The 27,142-nt window shown below is 39.0% G+C and overlaps 1 protein-coding gene and 1 long non-coding RNA gene across 5 annotated transcripts in view; both read right to left on the reverse strand.

The window, feature by feature from the left end:
- The window catches only part of TJP1 (tight junction protein 1), a 249,209-nt gene that overhangs the window by 123,367 nt on the left and 98,700 nt on the right, over positions 1-27,142 (reverse strand). The gene's annotated exons all lie outside the window — the stretch shown is intronic.
- Positions 1,161-27,142, reverse strand: part of LOC147580372 (uncharacterized) — a 52,566-nt gene continuing 26,584 nt past the window's right edge. The window contains exon 2 of the long non-coding RNA XR_015252835.1: positions 1,161-2,355. This is a non-coding gene — a long non-coding RNA (uncharacterized LOC147580372). The remainder of the gene's footprint in view (positions 2,356-27,142) is intronic.

Raw genomic sequence — 27,142 nt, forward strand, 5'->3', positions numbered from 1 at the left:
AAAACTTTATTTTAAAGTAATTGTAGAGTCACAAGAACATGCAAAGAAATGTTCAGGGAAATCCCATGCTCCCTTCACCCAGCTCCCTGATGCTAGCATCTTACACAACTCTAATACAATATGGAAACCAAGAAATTGACAGTGGTGCTTTCCAAAGACTGTGTTCAGACTTCGCCAGTTATACAAGGGCTTGTGTTGTGCATGTGCGTGTAGCTCTATGCAACTTGATCGCTGTGGTCTTATATAGCCACAACCACCACCACCAAGATACTCAACTGTATTTTCACCACAAGAATCTCTTATGTTCCCTCTCCCACCAATCTCTAACCCCTGGCAACTAATAATCTGTTCCCCATCTCTATAATTATATTACTTCATGAATGTTACATAAATGGAGTCATACAGTATATAACCTTTTGGAATTGGTTTTGCTCACTCAGCATGTTTTCCTTAGGGTTTATACTAGCTGTTGCATGTATCATTAATTCATTCCTTTGTAAAAATAATACTAATACTAATACTAATTCCTTCCTTATTCCACCTTATGGAGGTATCATAGTTTAACTATTATCCGTTGAAGGACATTTGAGTACTTTCCAACTTGGGAATAGCATGAATAAAACTACTTTGAATATTTGTGTACAAATCCCTGCCTGAAAATAACTTTTCATTTCTCTGGGACAAATGCCCAAAAATTCAAATGCGGGGTCCAATGGTAAATCCTATTTGGGGGTGGGGGGGTTGAGAAGAACTGTAGAAATATTTTTCAGAGTAGCTGTACCATTTTACATTCCAACCAACAATGTATGAGTAATGCAGTTTGCTTCCTTGCCAGCATATGGCGTTCTCACTGTGTTTCATTTTGGCCATTCTGGTAGGTGTGTAATTGTATCTCATTGTAATCTTAATTTGCCTTGCTCTAATGGCTAATGAGAAATTCACCTGTATATCTCCTACAGGGAAATGTCTACGTCTTTTGTCCATTTTCTAACAGGATTTTTATTTATTTATTTATTTTACTCTTGAGTTTTGAGAGTTCTTTATATAGCCTAGATATAAGGACTTTGTTGGATATGTAGTTTGCAAAATATTTTTTCGTGACTCTTTTCTAATGAAATTTTTCCCTTTTCCAATAATTTAAAAAAAAATTGAAACAGTCATTTCCAAAAAGGAGTCATTTTATTACCATATGAGTTTTTGCCACAACCTATATATAACACCAAATGACTCAGAATCAGTCACTTTATCCTTTCATAGGCTTCTTAGGGCTTCATCAAAGATCACTAAAAACTTCTGAAGAAACAGCATATAAATGTCTGTTTTACTGTCCTTTTCCCTCCGTTCTCATCTTCAGTGTTACTCCAAATTAGAGAAGGACATTCCTTTTGTCCCACAACACTTGAAAATACGATTTTACACCCGGCCAATTCGTTAGTATCATTTTATACTGACAACAATGACAATCATCTTGTAAGGCAAAGATGCTTAGGAGGCTCTCTCCCTGCATTTCTATAAATTCAAACATCTCATTAAATGCTTCTGCACATTTTGAGGAAATGGAAAAGTGACTCAAAACTTGGATTATGAAAGCCTCAATTTCATAGGTAAACAATCACACTGCTTCTGTTTTTAAATGCTTTTTTTAAAAAGAGTATGTGTATGAGGCATGTAGGCATTTAATAGGTAAGATCATTTCAGTTTCTTTGGTGAGAAGTTTGTAGATTGAATGGAACTTCCAAAATTTACATTTGAACTATCCTGGATCTGCAAACAAGTAAGCAAAGTAGAATGAGATGTCAACAATCTTTGTGCCTTTTTTGTTGTCTTCAGATTTCATTAAAATCTTCACACAAATCAAGAAGATGATTCAAAATTTTAATTATAAATCAAAATACAGCTGAGCAGAACATTTGATCTGATGTGCTACGGACAGCAGGATGGTTGCAGAGACCTGAGAGAATTAGCTCTATACCATAAGGGGCAAATGTATCTGGCATTTAGGTTTCCTTGTTTGCCCACAAGGGTGCATTACTGTAACCTGTGAATCAGAAAATGTAAGCTCCATAGAGCAACAGGAAATAAAACCATAATGCATATTCATTCGTGTGGTATGTCTAAGATTGTTCAGCAGCAGCTATTTCCAACTGATTATTGATCTCTTTTGGGGAGATGAGAAAACTTTTCATTGATTTAGAAGTACTCGCGGATCTCAGCCCAAACTGGTGGGATTCGGCTTCCAAATGTGCCTTCACATCACCTTCTCCATGCCCAGTTCCAATGTCCATTCTGTGTATTGTGTAGCATGACCTGTTTTGCTGATTTGATTCCCCAATCCAGTTGAATGCGTCCTTCCATCTGTCAGTAAAACACCAGTCATTTAGCTTTCTTTTTCAATGAGATGTGGGCCATGCTGGCATTGCTATTGTAATCGTTAATTATCTGAATTCTTTGAAGACATGATCAGAATATTCACAATGTTAACATTTTAACAAGCACTATCTTAAAGCACAACAGTTAATCAACGGGCCACGTCAAAGCCATATTCTTAACACTCATGATTACAACATCCTTAATTACACACTTAAATCTCCTTGCTCGGAGTGATGCAACAATGGATGATGATCCATTACTATGAACTGTAAATCACAGATACCATGAGTGTTAGAGTAAAAAGGGTGACAGCAACTACAGAGAGTAGATCATCTATGCAGTACATTTTGGCAGTAAAGCGCCCCTGCTTTTGGCCCCTATTTGGAGGCCACCTCACGGGTTTCATACTTTTCCCTCAATCTTCAGTGCTCACCACCAAAAGCCAGGGAGTGGTTTCCTGTGACAAAGGGTTTTCAGTGCTAGAATCGGGACACTGGGCAACAGAAGACATCTAGTCACCCTAGTGTGAAATGCAGAAGAGTTATTCTAGAAAGCCCTAGAATAACTAGTCACCCTAGCGTGAAATGTAAAAGAGTTATTCTAGAAAGCCCTCAGAGTACAATTGCCCCTCTTACTGGCTCTGGTCATCCCTTGACCTGATTACGTTCATTCCAGAGGACCAGAGAGGGAAGTTTTGGAGAGCAGATACATGGGCTGGTCTCCATCTCTTCCTCCTCCTCTGCCATGTCCCCAGTTCACTCTTGGTTCAGAAATTAAAACTGTATATAGTCTCCTCACTTTCCCCTTTCCAGGAAAGGAAGAGACAGAAGTTGGAGGGGCAAACCCCACAATAGGAAGGCTGCAGTATGAATGCTCCCAAACTTTTCCAGTTTTTCCACTCCAATGCCGTGGAGTAAAGCTGCACCATTATCGCCCTGCTGTAAATACAAAGCATTCTTCTCCATAATTCATTAATTGTTTCCTTATTAGATGTCACTCACGGTGCTGTCTGGAATATGAGAAAGAATAAAAGGAAGGTCTCTGTCTTCAAAGAATCTGCAGTCTAGAGAGGGAGACAAATAAAAGGAGAACCAGTAGAGCAAGGGCTAAGAACACAGAGAGGGAACTAAGCAAGCAGAGAAAAGGAAAACTTGGATGGAGGTTTGGGGGGGAAGGTGTTCCTAGGAGAGAACTTGGTGGAAGTGTGACTATCTTAAACAGAAAATCGCTAACCTCAGAATCAGAGTTCCTATACTGCAAAGTCCTTGAAGTATGTTTCAAAGGGTACCACCAGTTTGAGGACTGCTCCTCTAAAAATAGGACATTGACATTTCCCCAGAGCAGCAAGAAGAACTCACAAGAGGGGAATGTGACTGCATAAGGCTGACAAGGGGAAGGAGTCTTATCCCCTCCCCACTTGCCTGGAAGGCTGGGCCTTAAACGTGGTGGTAGGGCACTGAGCCAGCATTCCAATGTAGTCTGAAGTTGAGTTTGGCTAATCTACAACAAAAAGCTTACCAAGCAGAAGGGCAGGGGGAAAATATTTCAGCAAAAATATTTAACCCACTGAAAATAATTTATACTTGTGTACAAACAACCTGCTGATTAAAAATGATTCTTAACTACTCATTAAAAGGAGGCCCACCCTTTGGGACCTATACTTTGCAACACTTAGGTACTATTTAATGGGAGTTACAGTATAAGCAAAATATTAAAAGGCTGCATTTCTTTACATGCTATAATTTTACTTTTGACTAATTCCAACTTTCTCTGTGCTCAATTAGTCTGACTTAGTGAAGTTTTGTCGTGTACAAGCTGTGAAGTCCTGACTTGTCTCTCAACTTGCCAGCAAGAAGTAGCAGGATCAGTAAATTCTCAAGATTTTAAAAAGCTCAAAACTGTAGCCCTTCTTCTCCTTTACTAATTTTATTTATTTATTTTTTTTAAATTTTTTTTTCAACGTTTATTTATTTTTGGGACAGAGAGAGACAGAGCATGAACGGGGGAGGGGCAGAGAGAGAGGGAGACACAGAATCGGAAACAGGCTCCAGGCTCTGAGCCATCAGCCCAGAGCCTGACGCGGGGCTCGAACCCACGGACCGCGAGATCGTGACCTGGCTGAAGTCGGACGCTTAACCGACTGCGCCACCCGGGCGCCCCTCCTTTACTAATTTTAAATGACTGTAAGCCATTGGGAAAGTAAAAGTTATCACCAAAAATATAATCTATATCCTTTTTTTAATTAAAAAATTTTTAACGTTTATTTATTTTTGAGAGACAGACAGAGATAGAGCACAAGTGGCAGGAGGGGAAGAGAGAGAGGGAGACACAGAATCTGAAGCAGGCTCCAGGCTCTGAGCTGTCAGCACAGAGCCCCATGTGGGGCTTGAACCCACAAACTGTGAGATCATGACCTGAGCCAAAGTCAGACGTTTAACCGACTGAGCCAGCCAGGTGCCCCATAATCTATATCCTTCTTGACCATAGCTGATATGGCTGAGAATCAAATTTGAGTTTGTGGTCTCTGTCTTCTGATTTCTTGAAGTGTGACACATAACAAAGTTGGGTTCAACGCCATTAATGGGACTTCCAAAGCCTGGAGACCTATGAAGAATTCCCATAACTAGGGGCATTTCCTGAGGTGGTGGGATAGAGAAAGGTGTTTTCATCTGCTGGTAAAATTTTAACTAGGAAGCTCAAGTTAAACTTTTTTATTTTGAGAAGGGGTGAAAATTTGGGCAAGGGAGAACTTCCATATGTAAGTATACAAGGAAGAAAGAATGTTATGATCAGGAGTGCAAATCTTTGATGAAGAAATATAGAAGGACCATTTTGCGGGTCCCTTAACATCTGCTGCCCAAGCAACAAGAATGATGTTTTCTTAAGTTACACATTTCTTCTCTGCATGTGAGAAGAAAATATCACTTCTGAAATGCTAAATTAATCTGTGGTTTGAGACAAGCAAAGTTGCATAATGGTCCTTGCTTTGCCAGATATATCCTGACCATGTGCATCAGTTGCTTATCAATAAAAATGAAAATCACTGCTTTTTACAAGTTGGTGTGTTGAGGATTAAATGGGCTCACATATGAGATAGCACACAGGCACTCAATAAATATCTGCTTATTGCTTTTGCTAAATTATTCTTTGCTTCCATTTTTAATTTTGACTTGCTATTTGATATTTACTGTTCTTATTTTTTTTATCAGTGTAAGGTCAGAAGAGTTAAGCAACCATTCTGAAGATGAAAAAAGTTATTCTCTAGGCCAGATTCAATTACTGAGTATCTATCATGTTCTATATGCTGGGGACTCAGCAGTTAAGAAGCCCTCAGCAGACGAAAAGCCCTTCCCCCAAAAGCTTCCACTGCAGTGGAGAAAGACAGAAACAAATACAATAAGTAAGAAAAACACACGTTAAATGGTAGAAAGTGCTAGGGAGAAAAATCAAGTGAAGAAGGATAGGGAATCCTTAGGAAAGGCAGAGGACAGTTCATTTTGTGGGTTCAGGAAGGTCTCATTATGAGAGCGCAGGGAGTGGGCCATGTACACATCTGAGGAAGACCTTCCAGGCAGAAGGGATGCCAACTGCAGGGTCTCTGAGATGGGAGAGGCCTTGGTGTGTCTGAGAAACAGCAAGGAGGCCAGCATACTGGAGCAGAGTTAAAGGGAAGCATGTCAAGGAAGTAAAGGAACTATAGCAGGGCGGGTGGGTCACACTGGGCCTCAGAGGCTTTTTTTCCTATGTGAAATGGCAGCCACTGGAGGAATGTGAACAGGAAGTGAAATGGAGCAATTGTTTTAACAGAACACTCTGCTGTATGCAGACAATGAAGTGAGAGGGCAAGGGTGGAGGCAGGAAGGCACCTAATGCAGCCTAAAGATGAGGTCTGCTGGTCTGGACTAGGCAGCATGGCTGGAGGTGCTGTCTGTGAATTCCAGATGTAGTCTGAAGGGAAGGCTGACAGGGTGTGTTGACAGACTGGATACAGAGTACAGAGAAAAAGAGGAGTCAAGGTTAATGCCGAGACTTGTGATATGTGCAACTGGAAGGATGGAAATGCCATAAAATAAGATCATAAAGACTAGAAAAAGCAGATTTTGAAGACTGATATCAGGAGCTAGTCTTGGACACATTATATGTGAGTCCCATGTTAGACATCCATATAGGAGTGTTGGGTCAGCAGTTGGAGATGTGAATATGGACTTTAGGGAAGAGGGCCAGGTTGGAAGCATTGATGATCATCAATTTAAGACGCCTTAAGCCAGTGGTGCATGAGCTCACAAAAGAGTTGTTGTAAATGCAGAGAAGAGAACCAAAACCAAGCTTGGGGCATGCCAATGTTGAGAGGTTAGGGAGAAGGAGTAAAGGCAACTGAGAGTAAGTGACCACCACTAAGATACAGGAGGTGTCTTAGAAGCCAAGTGAAGAAAACATTTCAAGAAGGGACTGATTAATTGTGAACTGTGTCAAAGGCTATTGCTAGGTGAGGAAGATAACCAAAAACTGACCAAAACTGATACTCCAAAATCTTCAAAAAAATTATGTTAAGCTAGTCTTTAACATAAGACATTTTTTAAATTCAGTTTTCAATGTTTTCAGAAGGCCTTACAATTAAACATGAGAGCTTCCACACATATTTATCTCTTTTCCTAAATCCTAAAATGACACTAAAGATAAGAAAGCTGTAACACATAAGAACAAAGAGACAATATAGGTCAGGATGTGTCTCCTTCCCCTCCTGCTCCCCTAAACTCTAAACACATCCCGGAATCTATTCAAAGATGGATTCTTCAGCTAGGTCTAATTGGTCTCCTCAGGCATTCCAGAGGAATGGAAGCCCCAGAGACAGCAAAGGAAACACAGAAACCTCCCAAGACTAGAGCAGATATGTAAGGAGATGACAACCTTGGCGAGTGACAAGAATAAATACGTAATAAGTAAGGTAAAAATAATGACAAAGCATTACATTTAAATGGCAAACTTCAAAATAAAATGTACTTATAATCTATTTTCATTATTATAAAACAGCAGAGAATGCCAGCTCACAGACTTCTTCTCCTGCCCAATGCCCACCTGTGGCAGGTAGGACGTCAACATTCACCACTGGCTTCTCAAGCCCTGCACTTTCCTAATCTGTACTCCTTCTCAGGTATACACACCAGGGGGACACACTGGGCTTTTCCATCACCCCAGACTGCCTCCTCTCCAAAATCACAACACTCGAACACTGCAATCTCAGACATGAGATTAGCCATGTCAAGGTAAATGGGGATCTCAAACAGTGGAGATAGCAAAGAGCTAGGAGTCGACAAGGTCAGACCTAGAAAGAGGTTCAAGGAGGAATAAAAGGGTTAGGGTTATAGAAAAGTGTCTGAAAACACATAAATGCCAATTCAAATAAATGCCTCTTGAAGAAATTAGTAAATATATTTTTTTAATATTTATTTATTTTTGAGAGGGGGAGAGAGAGAGAGAGAGAGAATAAGCAGGGGAAAGGCAGAGAGAGAAGGAGACACAGAATCCGAAGCAGGCTCTGGACTCTAAGCTGTCAGCACAGAGCCCAATGCAGGGCTCGAACTCATGAACTGCGAGATCATGACCAGAGCCAAAGTCAGATGCTCAACCAACTGAAGCCACCCAGGTGCCCTGAAATTAGTAAATATTTTTTTAGTACATACTATATGCAAAGCAACATGCTACAAAACGCTATGTGCCTTGGTTATCTACTGCTACATAATAAAATATAGTGACTTAGGACAACAAACATTTATTATTTAATGCAGGTCAGGAATCCAGGAGCGGTTGTGCTGAGTGGTTCTAGCTCAGGGGCTCACATGAGGTTGCCGTCAAGATGTTGACCAGGGATGCAGTCATCTGCTTGATTGGGCTGGATTGAGCCACTTTCAAGGTGGCTCACTCACATGGCTGCTGTCTGGAGTACCTCAATTCCCCACCACATACACTGTTCCATAGGGCTCCTTGAATGCCCTCATGACAAGGCAGCTGACTTCCCTCAGAATGGCTGATCGGGCAGAGGACAAGGAGAAAGCCACAGTGCTGTGTATGACCAGGTCTACAGTACACACCATCACTTCTGCCTTAGTCTGTTCATTAGGAACCAGTCACTAAGCCCAGCCCACATTCAAGGGGAGGGAATTAAGCTGACCTGAAGGGAAGAAGATCAGAGATTTTTAAAACCAGCACATTGCATATCTGGTTCCATAGGAATGACTACAGTACACTGTTGAAATAAGCACACATGTAAATAAGTATAACACAAATCAGAATGTGACAAATACAAGAAAGGTAGATGTGCCATATGTAGATTTCATGAAGAAAATAATAATTTAGCCAAGGATCAAACCTTTGAGGTGTTCCTCAAAATCTCCTCAAGATATTAAGTCTAAGAGACTCCATTTGATAAAATCTGAAGTTTTATTTTGGTTCTATCTTTTAAAAACTTATCGGGGCGCCTGGGTGGCACAGTCGGTTAAGCGTCCGACTTCAGCCAGGTCACGATCTCACGGTCCGTGAGTTCAAGCCCCGCATCAGGCTCTGGGCTGATGGCTCAGAGCCTGGAGCCTGTTTCCAATTCTGTGTCTCCCTCTCTCTCTGCCCCTCCCCCGTTCATGCTCTGTCTCTCTCTGTCCCAAAAATAAATAAACGTTGAAAAAAAAATTTAAAAAAAACCTTATTTATAAGGATCACATTTCACGATTGCAGTATTATTTGGAAGCCTTTCTTACTGATGATATAAGTTGCCCAGTTTATTATGTAATTATAAATCACATATTTTATTTACTGTAATATAAAAAAGATGTTAAAATAATAAAGCACCACCAATTCTCTACATGTAAGAAAAGTGTTAAAAGCAATCTTTTAGGAGAATAGTTGCTATATTACTTATGCTGGAAAGTTACATTTAAATTTGTTTCTAGTTGGCTTACTCTGTGACTCCATAAAGGCAGTCTAAATAGATAATTAATAATAGCTAGAACGTCAGTTCTTGATATGTTTAACATAATGTAAACTTGAATATAAATGTTAGTATGCACCGAACAACAGAGCCTCAAAATGCATGAAGCAGAAGCTGATGAAGCTGAAAAGAGAAACAGGTTAAATCCTCATTTATAGTTAGGGACTGCAATCCCCCTCTCAGTAACTGAGGACTACTGGATAAAAAAATCAGCAGGGATAGAGAAGATCTGAGCAACACAACCTAACAGGATCTTACTGACATATACAGTACACTAAACAATCTCAGTAAAATATAAATTATTTTTAAGCACTCATGGAACACTCATCAGAAGAGACCTTATGTTGGGCCATAAACCATGTTGCAAAAAATTTAAAGTAACTGTAATCACACAAGTGTGTTCGCTACCATAATGAAATCAAACGAGAAAAGAATAATTATGTGGAAATAAAACATTTCTAAATAATCAGTGTGCAAAAAAACACCTCAAAGGAAATTTAAAAATATATAGAACTAAATGAAAATGAAAGCACAACGTATCAAACATGTGGACACAGCTATAGCAGTGGCTGAGAAGCAAACGTATAGCACTAAAAATGCTTATATGAAGAATGCAGAATGGTATCAAATCAATAACCTAACTTCCTACCTCAAGAAACTAGAAGGGAAAAAAAGAGAGTAAAAGCAGCACAAAGCAAGCAAAAGGAAGTAATAAAGATAGGAGCAGAAATTAATAAAATTGAAAATAGAAAAACAAAAGAAGAAAGCAAAAAAACAAAAGGCTGGTTCAGTGTGGAGGGTGGGGAGAAGGTTCAATAAAATTGATAAACTTCTGGCAAGAATAAAAAGAATAAAAAGAAAACAAAAAAATTATCATAAATGAAATAAGCAGTATCATTACAGATCCCACAGTCATTAATAAGATAATAAGGGAATATGATGAATAACTTTATGCTCAGAAATTTGATAACTCAGAAGAAATGGACCAATACCTACAAAATCACAAATTATCAAAACTCAGTGAAAATGAAATAGTCAATCTGAATAGCCTATTACCATTTTTAAAAATTGAACATCTAATTTAAAAGCTTCCAAAAGATAAATCTACAGGGCGAGAAGGATTCACTGCACACTTCTACCAAACATCTAAGGAAGAATTACCACTAATCAAAATCCCCACAAGACTTTTGTATATACAAACAAAACTATTCTATGGGCACCTGGGTGACTTAGTCAGTTAAGCACCTGACTTACAATCTCAGCTCAGGTCTTGATCTCAGGGTGGTGAGTTCAAGCCCCATGTTGGGCTCTATGCTGGGCATGAAGCCTACTTAAAATGAACAAAATTGTTCTAAAGTATACACGGAAAGGCAAAGGAATTAGAATAGCTAAATCAACTCTGAAAAACAAAAGAGAATAAAATGGGAGGAGTCAGTCTACAAGATTTTAAGACCTATTATATAGCTACACTAATCCAAACTATGGTATTAGCAACGATCAGTGGAATCCAGTATTAGACCCACACAAATATGTCTAACTCATTTTTGACAAAGCAGCAAAGGCAATTCAATGAAAGAGGGATATTGAACAACTGGATAACTGGATATCCATCAGAAAAAAATGAGCCTGGATCTAAACCTCATACCTTATACAAAAAATAATTCAAAATAAATCAGACACTGTATGTAAAACTATAAAATCTTTAGAGGAAAAAAAGGGAAAATCTTCAGGATCTAGGGAAGGATTTCTTAGACTTGACACCAAAGGGACAATTCACCAAAGGAAATACTGACAAATTGGACAATATCAAAATTAAAAACTTTTGCTCTGCCCAAGACCCTGTTAAGAGGATGAAAAGACCAGCTACAGTTTGTAAGAAAATATCTGCAAACCACTCATCTGACAAAAGCCTAGAATATATAACATACTCTTCAAAGTCAATAGCAAAAAAACCAAACAATCCAAGTTAAAAATGGGCAAAAACCAGATATTTCATTGAAGGTGATATGCAGATGGTTAATAAGCATATGAAAAGATGTCCAACATCATTAGACCTCAGAGAAATGCAAATTAAAACCACAATGAGCTATCACCTGCATATCTTTCAATTACATACCTATTTGGTGACAACATCAAATTTTAGAAAGGATGTGGGAAAACTGGATCACTCATATATTGCCGCTGGAAATGTGATATGGTAGAGATACTCTAAAAAACAGTTTGGGAGTTTTTTATAAAACGAAGCATGCAATTACCATACCCAGCAATTACACTCTTGGGCATTTATCCCAGTGAAATGAAAATTCATATTCACACAAAAACCTGTATACAAATGTTAACAGCAGTTTTATTATAATAGCCCCCCCAATCAGAATCAGCCCAGATTTTCCTCAACAGGTGAGTTAAACACACACACACACACACACACACACACACACACACACACACACACAACTGTGATCTATCCATACCATGGAATATTATTCAGTAATAAAAAGGAACAAACAATTGATATAAGCAACAACCTGGATGGATCTCTAGGAAATCATGTTGAGTGAAATAAGCCAACCCCAAAAGGTTCATTCTGTACTGAATCCTTGATCCTGTTTATATAACACTTTGAAATGATAAAATTTTAGAGACAGAGGATAGATTAGCCGGATGTGTTAGGGGAAGGGAGAAAACTGCGTGTGGTTATAAAAAGGCAACATGAGAGATTCCTGGAGTATTTTTTAGAGAAAAATATATAAAAGTTAGGTAAGGATAAATATACACTTTAAAGGCTCTATTTTTACCCCCACGAGCTTCATAATGAACACAATGGCCACGCTATCAAAACTAAGGAGGAACTGGTACCCTGTGGTTATTTATCAATATATCAAAACTAAAATAAATACAAGTAAATTCTTGTATTGAAAAAATTCAAAGCTCTATAAAATGTTAATTTTACAAGGTTACTAAATGTGTTTATTTTCAGGATCATGAAAGCAATTTCCTTAGATCAAAACCCAAACCCTCTGAAATGAATATCCTTTGTAGAGAATGACTTACATAATGCTGTTCTGCATTATGTAATAATGAAATGATAGGGGGTTTTCTTTCACCAAACAGATGCACATCACATCACGGGAGCAACAGTACATCTGCATTTCTACCTTCACCACATCACCACTAGACTTCAATGAATCATTTTTAAGAAAATCAGTATGTCACAGCACTTTTACTAAGTTGTAGAATACATGGAAAAATGACAAGGCCATTCTCTTGCCATGGTACTGTCAAAGGAAATCCCATGATTACTTGGAAAATATACATTTAACCAAATTAAAACCATGTGCAAAATATCACATTTTATATACCATGTAGAAAATACAGAAAGACAAATACATAGAGAGAATTATCAAAAACTACAAACAAGAGACAGAGTCTATGTACTGGCAATTAAACCATGGCTTCTGTAGTAGGGTGCATGGTGTCCCCCAACAAGATATGGCCACATCCTAACCTCCAGCACCTGTGAATATGACCTTATTTGGAAAGTGTCTTTATAGATGTAAGTCAAGGATTGAGATAGAGACCAGCCTAGATGATCCCAATGGACCGTAAATCCAATGACAACTGTCCTTATAATAATGAGGCACAGAGAGATCTGACAAAAACACAAGAGGAGGAGGGGAGGTGAAGACAAAAGACTGAAAAGGCCACCAGCCAAGAATGCCCAGGAATGCTGGACAGCCACCAAAAACTGGAAGACAGAGCTCAGATTCTCCCCTAGATCTCTGAAAACAGATAAATTTTGGCCTTCCATCCTCCAAAACTGTATGGTAATTTGTTACAACAGCCACAGAAAAGTAGTATACTCCCTTTATTAGAGAATATAATTCACATACTTGCCAATCAAAGCAAAACATGAGAATCACTCTTTTAAATTCACGATAGAACAGATCCAGAACCTAACTTACATAACTATGAGACCTCCAAACTGGTTCTGAATCCAGAACAAATAAGAAACAACTGAACGGAAAGGTATTAGGAGGAGGGAAAAAAGTTTGAAAACAATTTTTTAAATGTTTTTATTTATTTTTTGAGAGATAGAGTGTGGGTGGGGGAGGGGCAGAGACAGAGGGAGACACAGAATCTGAAGCAGGCTCCAGGCTTCCAGGTGTCAGCATAGAGCCCAACATGGGGCTCGAACCCACAAACCGTGAGATCATGACCTGAGCCAAAGTGAGATGCTTAACTGACTGAGCCACCCAGGCACCCCTAGAAACAATTTTTACTTCTGTTCAAAGGGAAACAATACCATCACCACCAAAAAAAGAAAAATCAAATAAGTGATTCCCTGAATTAATAAGCATTCTGTAAAAAATAAGCATAAAATTGGTGAATACGAGGTAATTGGTATCTTTTGTATACACTAGAAACACTAGTTTAAAATATAATAGAGAAACATTGCATCCACAGAAGTATGCAAATACGAAACACAGTATCAGGAAATAACTTTAACCAACCACGCATGAACCTATAAAAAACAAAAATTATTATTATTTTATTATTACTTGTTAATTTTTAATTTATTCAGGAAGTCTTTAATAAGTAGAACACGTCCAGTTGTTGGGTGGATAACTAAATACTGTAAGACACACGTTAGTCTCAGTTTGTTGACAGGTCTGACACAATGCAAACATGTATTTTTGGAGGATATTTAAAATGAGTCCAATATACCTACGGTATAAAATTCTAGTGAGAAAAAAAGATCTATAAACTAATGGGTAAAAACATGACAAGATATGCCATATACTAAAACATAACATAAAGCTATAGTTATTAAAATAAGGAAGAAGCTAAATGAAGCAGAATAGATAACAGAGAAATAAATCTTATTATATGAGAGTTAATGTATGTAAAACCAGCAACAGGAAAGGTAATATGAAATGAATGAACTCTATAGGAATAAGGTGAAGTGGCAGTAGGGAAGCAATCAAATCTTTGTATCACACCATATATGAAAATAAACTACAAATGAACTGAAGACTTAAGTGTCAAAAATTAAACAACAAATAAGCCAGAAGGATATAAAAGAGAAAACTGACCTGACCTGGAGGCAAGGGTGGTGGGAGGGAGAGTGAGAAAAGAGGAGGTCTTGTAAATGCAATGGAATAAGCCAAAAAAGAAAAAGATTGATACACTGTACTATGCCGAATTTTTAGGGTGGAAAAAAAAAGAAAAAAATGAGCTGGAGAAAATATTTACAATAAATAAGAAAAAAGGATTAATATCCTCAATATCTAATAAACTCACTCACAGTGAAAAGGGCACCAGAAAAGAGAGAAGACAGGAAAAAGATATTAATAACTAGTATGAGAAATAAATCTTACAATTCAAATAAAAAGACAAAAAAAAAAAAACCACCTCAATTTAAAAGTGAGCAAAGGATTTGAATAGACATTTCTCCAAAGAAGATGTACACATGGCCAATAAGCCCATGAAAAGAGGCTCAACATTATTAGTCACTAGGGAAATTCAGGTCAAAACCAGGATGAGACACCCCTTCCCACTCACTAGGATGGCTATAATCAAAAAGACCAATGAAAACAAGGGTGGGAAGGATGCAGAGAACTTGGAACTCTCATATACTGCTGGTGGGAATGTTAAATGGTTTGGCTACTTTGAAGAATAGTTTGACAGTTCCTCAAAATGTTAAATATAGAATTGCCAGCAATTCCACACCCAAGAGAAATTGAAAACATATATCCTTACAAAAATTTGTAAACAAACATACATAGCAGCATTATTTCATTATAGCCAAAGAGTACAGAAACAACCCAAATGTCCACCAGCTAAATGGATCAATGAATAAATGAACAAAAGATAGTATATTCATACAATAGAATACTGTTCACTCATAAAAAGAAATGAAATACTGACACGTGCTACAACATGAATAAGTCTTGAAAACATCACATTAAGTGAAAGAAGCCAGATGCAAAAAGCCATATATTGCATTATTCCATTTTTATGAAATGTTCAGAATAGGCAAATCCATACAGACAGAAAGAAGATTGGTGGCTGCCGGACTTAAGGGAAGGAAAAATGCAGAGTGACTACCAATTAGTATGAGGCTCTTTTGAGGCGATAGAAATGTTCTGGAATTATAAAGTTATATTTTTACTTTGTAACATGTCATGAAATAAACTTCAGTTGGATTAAAGATTTTAAAATAAAAAATAAAGCCATGAAGGTATATCTGAGAAAATACAGAAAAATATTGCTATAATCTTTAATCGGGAAAGGCTACTTTTTTTTTTTTTTTAATTTTTTTTTTCAACGTTTATTTATTTTTGGGACAGAGAGAGACAGAGCATGAACGGGCGAGGGGCAGAGAGAGAGGGAGACACAGAATCGGAAACAGGCTCCAGGCTCTGAGCCATCAGCCCAGAGCCTGACGCGGGGCTCGACTCACGGACCGTGAGATCGTGACCTGGTCTCGAACTCACGGACCGTGAGATCGTGACCTGGTTGAAGTCAGACGCTTAACTGACTGCGCCACCCAGGCGCCCCAAGGGAAAGGCTACTTTTAAGCATGGCACGGATGAAAGAAATTATAAAAGATGGATAGACTTGAGTATATAAAATTTACAAACTCAGACAATGCAAGAGACTTCCTAAATGGATACTGCTGGGTTAAAAACAAAACAAAACAAACAAACAAACAAACAAAACACAGAAGACGTTTCCATTCACGTATTTTAAAAGGCCAAAGTAGCAGACGCCCTCTGGGTAGTCCCCCAACTCAACCATTCTGCCTCTTCTATCACATGCATCCACCAGTCATGCCTTCTGACATGGGGACAAGAAAAGCAGAGCAGGTCTTTCTTCAGACAAACAAGAAAAATAAAAGATATACACACAGAGGGAGGACATAAATTATGCAGTACTGAGTATTAATGTCATTCAAGTTCCCTCTTCTAGCTTTATCCCAGGCGTACATGCATTCTCCTTCTGGGGATTGGGAGATACTCCAGTACTTAAACCGGCCTTGGTAAACAACAAAAGATGTCTAAATGAATAAAGTTTATTATATTAAAGATGTTTCCATTGCTTTGACTCAGGAATTCTGCTTTCCAGAATGTTAAATATAAAAACAGCTACAGGTAGAAATATTAATCCAGTGACTGACTATACATTGAGTCTCTACTACCTGTCAGGCAGTTTAATGGAAGATGGGTACAGTGTCTCCTAAAACAGATGGACAGATTATTCATGATAGCAGAAATCCCTAAGGTTGATGTCCAATAACCAGGGATTGATGGACATTACTTCCATTAAAACTACTTATTAAAATGCTATTTGTAATAACAATGAAAAGTATATTATTTTGTTAAGTGAAATAAATCATCTTAGCATTTTTTAAAAACTTTTATTCAGTTTTAAGAGAGAGAGCACAAGTGGAGGAGGGACAGAAAGAGAGGGAGACAGAATCTGAAGCAGATTCCAGGCTCTGAGCTGTCAGCACAGAGCCCGACGCAGAGCTCGAACTCATGAACTGTGAAATCATGACCTGAGCTGAGGGCGGACACTTAACCAACTGAGCCACCTAGGCTCCCCAATATTAACATATATCTTAATCACAACTATATAAGAACATTTTAAACCTATGTATAGACAAAAGATTGGAAGGATCAGAGTGTTGACAGTTAACTATCTTTGAATGGTGAGGCTATGGTAGTAATCTTCTGCTGTAGAAGTTCCAAATTTTCTATAATGAGCAAGCTTACTTTGGGGAGTGAATAAAACGAAGAAGAACTTTAAGAAAACTGAATCAGGAGGCAAGGCAGCAGAGGTATGTGTTATCTGATCACAAAATATCTGCGGTCTCTTACCCCACACAGTCCACCAGCAACTCTGAGCAAAAGAGATAGTCTCTCCTGTCCCATGAATAACAAAGCACCAGAAAAAACGCAGGGGGTGACAATCTTCCTGGGGATTCCCACCCCAGCCCTTGTTCCAGGAAGTCACTTTAAGTCTGTGTTCCTGAGAGCCCTCAGGGTTCCGTGGAGGTCACCTGGAAAGGGCAGGGGAGGAGGTGAACAGAGGTCCAGCTTCCAGCACCTTCTGGGCCTGATTCTCTAAATCAGAGCAGCTCAAAAGCTCTTTTCCTTGTCTCTTCCCTCCAGAGCCTCTCCTGTTTTACAGTTGGAGACTTCATTTAAGGAAAGAGACCCAGTTACTAGAGTATCTGCAAATCACTGAGGTGATTCAGGAGTTACTAATGAATGCTCTGTACGGTTCCTTCCGGTCAAGTGATATGAAGAGCATCAGGGAAGGAAATTCTCCAAAGGGCAAGGAGAATTCTCAGGGAGCAGCTGTTTTCATTTTGCACTCAGAGTTTGTAGAAAACAACCTAGATACTGCTCAGGTTTCACAGTAACTTGAAGGGAAAAGTGCAGGTATAAGACAATGGGGCATGCTGGCTCCTGAGAGCTGTGGTACAGATCTCCCTCCTCTGCCCACATCCCCAGTAAGAGGTGTTCACAATGCTCTCGCACATCAAAAGTCTAGTTACACAAAGTACATGCCACTCAAAAAGGCCAAGGAAGCACTGGACACATTTAAAAAAATGTGAATTCATGAAATTAAAAATTTAAGTTCAGTGCTTGGCAGTTCATAATTAATCATTTCCTGATGACTTTGAACAACCAAGATTTTATGTGTAAATTATATATATATATATATATATATATATATATATATATATATATATAAATAATGATAGGGTACTTCAATAGTTATCTTTTAAATATTCCTTATTCTCACAGGCTTTTGAAATTTGGAAGGAATTCAGAAGTTGTAGAATCCACATCCCTGATTGTACAAATAAGGACAAAAGGATCCAGAGGTGAAATGACTCACCCAACGTCACAATGGAAAAGTCAAGACTAGAACCCAGCATCCTTCAACTTCTGGACTATGCCATATTTTACCCATGTGGGGTCTGGATCCTAGCAGACATGGGCTTAAACTCTGAGCATCAGTTTTTTTATTGAAAAATGGGACCAGAACTATCTACCATTTAAGCCTTTTTTGGAGGATTAGAAATAACATAGCCTCCTGATACAAACCTTGGCATGTATGTAAGAGATGGTCAATAAATGCTGGTTATCATGATGCCACACTGCTCCAAAGGCATTCTTTATACCCAAATATGCTTAAGGTAGCTCAGTTCATCCACCCCATCAGTCATTAAAATATGCCTCCTGTTATAACATGGCCTTTATCGAGGAATACATCATCATGTCAGATCTAGGCTATTTTGCCCAATTTGGTTATAATCCTTATTACATATTGTGTATTTTATTACTATAGTATTGTAAAATATACGAATCATTTAAAGAATCTAACAGAATAAAAATGTATGCTAATATCAGAGGAAAAAAACCACTGCGATCATTTTACAGACAGGGTTTTTAGGCAAAGCTGCCTCAGGAAAGTTCTGAGTGCTGTAGCCACAAAGCACTGGACTATTTTCTAGTACGTTATCATTTAAAGACACCTACTTACACCACTCAGGAGGCTATTCTGTTGAGAAGGGCAAAAGATGATGGATAAGACTTGTCTTCTCTTACTCTTACTATACAAATTATAATATGTTGCCTTTTCAGTTAGCGGGCTCTTCCCAAATGCTGCTTCATTTCCAAGATTATTATTATTAGAAAATGTTCTGTTAACAACAATGGCTTTATTTTTTTTAATCTCCCTATTAACAGTGTTCATGCCTTTGGGTTTTTTTTTGCTCAGTGTCTCCATATTAGCAGTCCAATTTTAACATCTCAGTTGGAAACAAATGTATACGAGCTGTAGTCCACCTAGTTTCCATAAGAACTGTTTAAAAGATTCTGAGGGACGCCCAGGTGGCTCAGTCAGCTGGGCATCTGACTCCTGATTTAGGCTCAGGTCATGATCTCATGGTTCGTGGGTTTGAGTCCCACATCTGGCTCCCTGCTAACATCATGGTGTCTGCCTGGGATTCTTTCTAATCCTCTCTCTCTGCCCCTTTTCCATTTGCACATGCTCTCTCTCTCTCAAAATGAATAAACTTAAAAAGACAAGATTCTGAATGTGTGGGGGAAAAAACCCAGCTTTCAAAGATAGTAGATACACTCAAGGCTGAGACACTGGCAGAGCGTATGAAATGACAAAACAAGATGGCCAATAAAAATTCAGTTTCATAGTCAACATGATTTTTCCATTTTTATCTTTGAGTTTTGGGTTTTATTTACAGCAATATCACAGTATACCTAAAATATGAGTGACTATGAGGTGAAGTGTTTAATTTTTAAGGTAAGAATGAAAAAATGTGTCCTTTTGCTAAAGCCCTACCATTAAGATCAGCTCCAACATTACATTCAAAAGATGTAACATACAGCTATTATGATGATCTTGCTTATGGGTCTGAAATGACCGTCTAACTTAGAAAGCAAACAATTTTTCCTACTGTCCATCTCTCCCTACATTGGGGAGAATGAATTATAAATGAATTAATGAATTATATGGCTAGTTTTTTATTTTTACATTTATGCCCAATGATTTTATGTCTCAAAAGAAAATATATTAGGGGGAAAACTCAGTTGCAGGACCTCTCCAAAGATATTCTGGCCACCAACTAAATGAAACTACAGGTATATGTGCCTTGAAGGCAGACCAGACCCTCTGTCTCACCCTTCTGTGCCCAACCCAGAACCCTGTGTCAGACATCACTGAAGGTGACGATGATACCTACTATCTGCATCACAGTCCTTGCCCTGGGACCTGCCCCAGACCTGACCACATCTTGCACTCTGATCCCAGGAGAGAGTGCTCTGTTCTCTCGCTCTCCCTGGGAGTCCTAGGTTACTGTTCAGTCTTACATGCCTCCCTCTCCTCCTTCTTGTTGCCTGGTTGCAGAATTACAGAACACCTCTGCTTTCATTCCCTCTTCAAGTCATGCAGAGGTACCCTTAGATTTTCACACCTAGGGATGACTGGGTGGCTCAGTCGGTTGAGCATCTGACTTCGGCTCATGTCATGATCTCATAGTTTGTGAGTGCAAGCCCACATCTGGCTTGCTGCTGTCAGTGAAGAGCCTGCTTCAGATCCCCTGTCCCCCTCTCTCTCGGTCCCTCCCCACCTCGTGCTCTCTCTCTCTTTCACACACACACACACACACACACACACACACACACACACACAAATAAATATTAAAAAAAATTTTTTAAAGATTTTCACATCTATACTTAGATATTTAAAAAACACTTCACATTTGCTACAGAATAACCCAAGTATGTGCATTGTTGGTACAACTTTTGGTTTGTCAAGTCACAGAAGAGTATTGTAAGTGGAATCCTAGATACTTTCCAGTCCTTCTGAATCTGAATCAAGATTGGAGGACAGTAGGTACTACATGTGTATTTCATAAAGGCTCTCAAAGGGATTTATTTTTTCAATAACAGCCTCATTAAGATAGAATTCAGATACCATAAAGTCACCCTTTTAAAGTGTACAATTCAGTGCAGTTTAGTATATGCACAAGGTTGTTCACAACCATTATCATTATCTAATTCCAGAATACTTTCAGGACCCCATAGAGACCCTCATACCAATTAAAAGTCACTCCCCATTCTAACACCCTCATCAACCTCCTAGTCACTGGTAACCATTAATGAACATTTTCTGTCTCTATGAAGTTGTTTATTCTGAACATTTCATATAAATGGAATGATACAATATGTGGCCCTTTGTGACTTACTTCTTTCATTCAGCATAACGTTTTCAAGGTCCATCCATGTTCTAGCATGTATCAGTAGTTCATTCCTTTTCATGGCTGAAGAATATTCTATTGTATGGATACACTACAACTTGCTTATCCATTTATCAGTTGATGGACACTGGAGTTATTATGAAATAATGCTGCGTGAAAGTTTATGTACAAATTTTGTGTGGAGATGTTTTCAGTTTTCTTACATATTTATCCCTAGGAACAGAATTGCTGGGCCATACAGTGACTCTGGTTTTTAGGACTGCAAACTTTTTTCCACAAAAGCTGCACTATTGTACATTCTCGCCTGAAGACCTGAGGGTTCCAATTTCTCCACTTTCTAGTCAACTCTTGTTATTGTTCATCTTGACTATAGCCATGCTAGTGAGTGTGAAGTGGTATCTCACTGTGATTTTGATTTGCACTTCCCTAGTGACTAATGATGCTGAGCATCTTTTCATGTGCATATTGTCCATGTGAATATCTTTTTTGGAGAACTGCCTATTCAAGTCCTTTGCCATTTTTAATTGGGTTGCCTTTTAATTGTTGACTTGTAAGACTTCTTTATATATTCTGGACACTAGGCTCTTATTAAATATGATTTGCAAGAACTTTTTCACATTTTTGTTAGGTGTCCTTTCACTTCATTAATGATATCCTTGAAGTACAAAAGTTTGTATTATTGATGAGGTCCAATTTATTTTTTCTTTTATAACTTGTGTTTTGGGTGTCATATCTAAGAAACCATTGCTTATTCCAACGTCATGAAGATTTATTTCTGTTCTCTTCTGAGTTTAATAGTTTTACCTTTTACATTTAGGTCTATAATTCATTTTGAATTAGTTTTTGTTTATGGTGTGAGGTAGGGATCCAACTTCACTCCTTTCCATGTAAATATCCAGTTGTCCCAGCACCATTTGCTGAAATCCCAAGTGATTTTGATGTACACCTCTAGTCAAGAACCACTGAATTCCAGTCTAACGCCTCCAAAATCTTTGTTTTTCAGATAGAAGTTTTAGGCCCAGAGAGATTAGGTTAAAATTGCTCTGCATTTGAAATAAAGGAAGTTATAGAAAAGGAGAACACTTGGTTCCTACTTCTTAGAATTTTGAAGTCTAGTAAAGGAGGCACACATTACAATGCAGGATGTTCAGGAACAAGAGCAGAAATATGCAAAGTGCTGTGGGATCACAAAGAAGGAACTGATTAACTGCCTGGTGATTTTAGATTCACAGGGAGGGTTATTCCAGGCAGAAAAAAAAGCTCAACTACAAAAGTATTGACACTGGAATGTTGTCAAAAGCATATATAGTCAATAAACTGGGAGCAAAAAAGGGGGAGGGAGTGATAGGAGAACAGGCCAAGCTGCAAAGGGTCTGTATGCTGAGGACCAGGCTAAGCTTGCCCCTCTCAGGTGGGCAATGGGGAGTCACTCCCAGTGTTTTAGCAGAGAAGTGCCACCACCAGATCTGTCGTTTAGAAACTTATTGTTGACAACATGGATGATGGGCCATAGGAGGTAGAGCCTGGAGGAAGGCTTTAGGAGACTCTTGAAACAATTCATGACCAGGCCCAAAGTTGAGTTCTCCGCCTACCATCAGTTTTCAGAAGTAGGTGGCAATTGTGTGTTGTTTGGCTAGAAGAATGTTTTTAAACCATCTTGAACTTGAATACCTGATTAGGGAGGAGGGAGAGGGAAACTCCCTCTGGACTGCCACCGCCCCAACACTCCCTCTTTAGACTTGCCCGGGGCAGAGCAAGTTACTCCCTGGACCCTGTGGCCATTTGAGTTTGCTTTTTTTTTAATTTATGTTACTCCCTGGACCCTGTGGCCATTTGAGTTTGCCACCTGGACCCAAACTAAGGGCAGCAATAATGGAGAGAGAGGGAGAGAGAGGAGAAAACATAAACCCACAGGATAAATTGAAAGTGGGCTGCTATTGGCTCTTTGGTGGTGAAAGAACACAGAGAGAAGTTAATCTCTGCACTTCCATGCGCCTAACTCACCCCCCCACCCCCATCTCCCCGGGTGGCCACAAAGCTTTTGCTGAACCTGCTACTCTAAACAGCTTGCACTGCTGGTTCCTGGCCTCCTGTGGCAATAACAAAAATAAAGTCTTTGAAAATGTCTTGTCTAACTGTGTTTTCTTTAAATACTGAAGGTTTAAGGCAGAAAGCTTTGGCAAGTAGACTTGCAGTTCCCTGGGAGGCCAAGGTTCTTTTAAACTACAGGCTGCAACTTCCAAAGTTGTTTGGAGATTCTGGTGCTAGTCAGTGAGGTGGTATTTCCTTTTGTCTTCAGTTGATATCTCTCAGAATATTTCTATCTCTTCAGGTTAAAAAGTTGCACCCTAGATCCAATATAGTCCTTTGTTTTCTCCTGAACTTTCTTCACCCCATCCTTCTCTCAGAGTATAATCTCTGAGAGACTATATGTTTCATTTGGTTTTACTAACACAAGAGTTAACGAGGTTCCTGGTCCTCAGGAGATAATTATTACTGAGAATTGTACAGGATTCCAATTGTCAGGACTGTTACCTACAAACTCTTGTTTGCTCGGGTTACCTGCAGGCCTCTGGGCCAGGTTCAATTCCATGGGGCCTTCATCCAAATAAGAGGAAAAAAGGCAGAGGAGAAGGAACCCAGAATCTGACCTTGAAGGCTTCCAGATCTTTCTTGTGGTGCTGGTATTATGTCTGACTTCCTACCTGTCTTATCACTATCCCCATAATTCTTATCAGCTAGCTATGCAGGGTGCTTTCTCTCCTACAGATCTTTTATACATGGCAGTGTTTTTCCTTTGATTTACAGAGTACTGAGTGGTATGCTGATTTTTTTTACTCCTTTTAATTTTTTGCTTTAAAAACACCTGTATTTTGTTTTCAAATCTCTTTTCTAAACTAACAAAAGTTATATAATAAAAAAGCAAATATTTAGCTAAATTTGGAAGTCTTAAAATAACCTCTCTTTCTCCTTCCCCAGGAGTGACACAACAAGAGGGCCCTTCCAACTGTGATCTGAAGGTTCAGGAAACCATGACCACTCATGGGAGCCAAGATCTTCATAATTTGCTTGAATTGGAATCTACAGGTGAATTTTAACAGGATAAGCAATATGTAACAAGACCAGGAAACCATTCAAGGACAAGATTAGATGGCTGTTTTTCTTGGTTTTAACTACACAAATCAACAACAATCTCTCCAATAGGGTAAGAATTACTCTTTCAGCAGTTACTGACAGCAGCTAATGCCAAGAAGATATTAACAAAGAACATGGATTTAAAGCCTAAGTGCATGGGAATGAAACAGGTGATTTTTACAATGTTAATGTAAACCGTGCAGTTTATTCCGTTCCATGTTGAAAATTTTACTCTACTAGGTCCAGTGCAACCTCAAAACACCATTTTCCCAAAAGAATGGACTGCACCTCCCTTCAGCTTCAAAGAGCCTTTTTTCTTTTTCTTTCTTTCTTTCTTTCTTTCTTTCTTTCTTTCTTTCTTTCTTTCTTCCTTCCTTCCTTCCTTCCTTCCTTCCTTCCTTCCTTCCTTCCTTCCTTCCTTCCTTCTTTCGACAGAGCACAAGCAGGGGAGAGGAACATTGTGGGGGGGGGGGGGGGGGAGAATGAATCTGAAGCAGGATCTATGCTCAGAGAAGAGCCCAATGTGGGACTCGATCCCATGACCCTAAGATGGTGACCTGAGCCCAAATCAGACGCTCAACTGACTGAGCCACGCAGGGGCCCCTAGAGAGCCTTTTACACGGAAAGAAATCTGAAATATCTGTAAAGAACTTAAAATATCATGTTTAGTAGTGCATTTTTTATTTGTAAGTATTGTTTTGATAAATATTTATCAAACAAATGAATGAACGGGCATGCATAAATATGTGAAGCATCTGAAAACCTCTCACATGCACCAAGAGGAACAGGAATACACATAGGAGCCTTGGCCTCAAGGATTAGTAGAGATGCACACACGTCTGAAAATGTGTCATGCAAGGTCTGAGCTAGACATCATCACTCGTTCCAAACAATAAATGTGGCTGGCCCTCAGAAGCCTCAAAGCTGTTGGAGAAATGACTTATAAAAAAAGAAGTGAGGGGCTCTATCAGAGAGATAAACAGAATAGCTAAAGAAATAGAAGCAGAGTGTTCAAGAGAAACCGATGCCCAGTCCTGTTCAGATCAATTCCAATTGCCAGGCACTGCGCTAAGAACTGGGGGACACAAGAAGAGAAGCTGTTTGCCCTTGTTCGGTAAGGAGACAGAAATAAATTTGCAAACAGCAATTGCGAAAGCATACTTTCACCATTGGCATTTGGAAGCAAGGAAACATAGAGCTGACATAAACTTTGATGTAAATACAGCTTTCCGCGTTTTTTCTTTCTCTTTCAGTGATCTGACACCTTCTCCTTTTCAAAAATAGCAGCATATTAATTCTCTGTTAAGTCTTCTCTTTGAAATGTGTGCCTATGTCTGGCATGATTTTATCCCCATGTCACCTAGTCCTGCCCCCCCCCCCCACATTCCTGTTCCTTCTGGCAACACCCACCTGAATTTCAACACATTTTCTCTCACAAATTTGGCATTAGGTTAAGTCATTAGCTATACTTAGAACTTGCCTTCACCCTTACTAAAATATAAAGGATAGCTGCAATAACGTGTGTGTTTTGCTTGATGAAGAAAAAGTGTCCATTTTTAATCAGTATGTTGAAATACATCATTTCTGTATTTGAACATGGTTTTGACAGATGCGGGGTTGGATGAAAACTCCACACTGGTTAGAACACAAACAGGCAGCATTCTTCATTTTATTATGTGAACTCCCCACACAGTATGTCAAGTGGAATTTGTGTGGGATCTTATTTACTATATTACAAAAGCTGTCCTTAGTGTATATTTTATGCAGGAAACAAACAGGCTGCTTTTATGTAAGTCAAATGTCACATCAGAAAATAGTGCTCTGGAATGTTTGGAAAGTATTCCAATGCTTTTGATCCATTGAAAAATATCATTTGCCTTTCACGGCAACAAATTAACTGAAGGGGTAAGGTATGCTTCATAAAAATACAGAAGCCTTCTGGTTGGAACTGAACTATCAAGGAATGTGGATGGAGAGACCATCCATGGGCTTTCTCCAGTGGCTGCCCTAACTGGAGACAGCCTGGAAGACAGCAGGGGCCCCGGGTGCACAAGGACATGCAGCAGGGAGCTCCCCACCCCTCAACCCCCCACCAGTAGCCCTGAGCCTTCTGGGAAAAGGAGAACACGCAACTGAGCCTGATCACATTGTCCCTTGGTTCCTATTTTATTAGCATGGATGCTCAAAGGTGTCTGCGCTTCTTATTGCTTCTCTGTTCCCTCTATTTTCCTGCAAAATACAGTGAACTGGACTTTTATGACACTTATTAACAACAAATATAATCAAGTATGTATTATACTAAATGTACAAAGTGGAAAGAGTCATTTCTGACTGGCACCCAAACTCTCCTGGACATAAGAAACTTCAACCCATCAAAGTTGAGCAATGCCCAGATCAGATGTGTTGTCTGTGGCCAACAGTAGAATGGAGCCGTTTTATAAAAGCAAATGGCAATTTGTGAGCAAGAAATCAACTGCGGGGGTGGGGGTGGGGATCATCTATGTGACAGCCATCACAGAAGGGCCAAGGGCGAAGCTGTAAACCTGTCTGTTCAAATGTTACAGCAGGCATCCCTGGAAGAAGGCAGCCTGCTTTCCTTTCGCATATCCCAACAGAGCCTATGTCCACTCATGGCAGGGGAGAAACATTTTTTTTCCCTTGCCACCATGTGGGAATTTTGAATGGAGCTCTCCAGCCTCTTTCCACAGGCTCCATACAGGTATGCATATTCCCTCAAAAATCATCTCAGTGTGTAAAAAATTTGTTTTAAAAACATTTTTAAGAATTAGCAGAGGATTAGAGCAATAGCTCCTAATTCCCTCTTTGTAATTTTCCAGGAATTAAAAATAACTGGTCAGTTG

Source organism: Puma concolor, chromosome B3, assembly GCF_028749965.1.
Source record: "Puma concolor isolate L17-30 chromosome B3, mPumCon1.1.hap2, whole genome shotgun sequence".
Taxonomy (NCBI): Eukaryota; Metazoa; Chordata; class Mammalia; order Carnivora; family Felidae; genus Puma; species Puma concolor.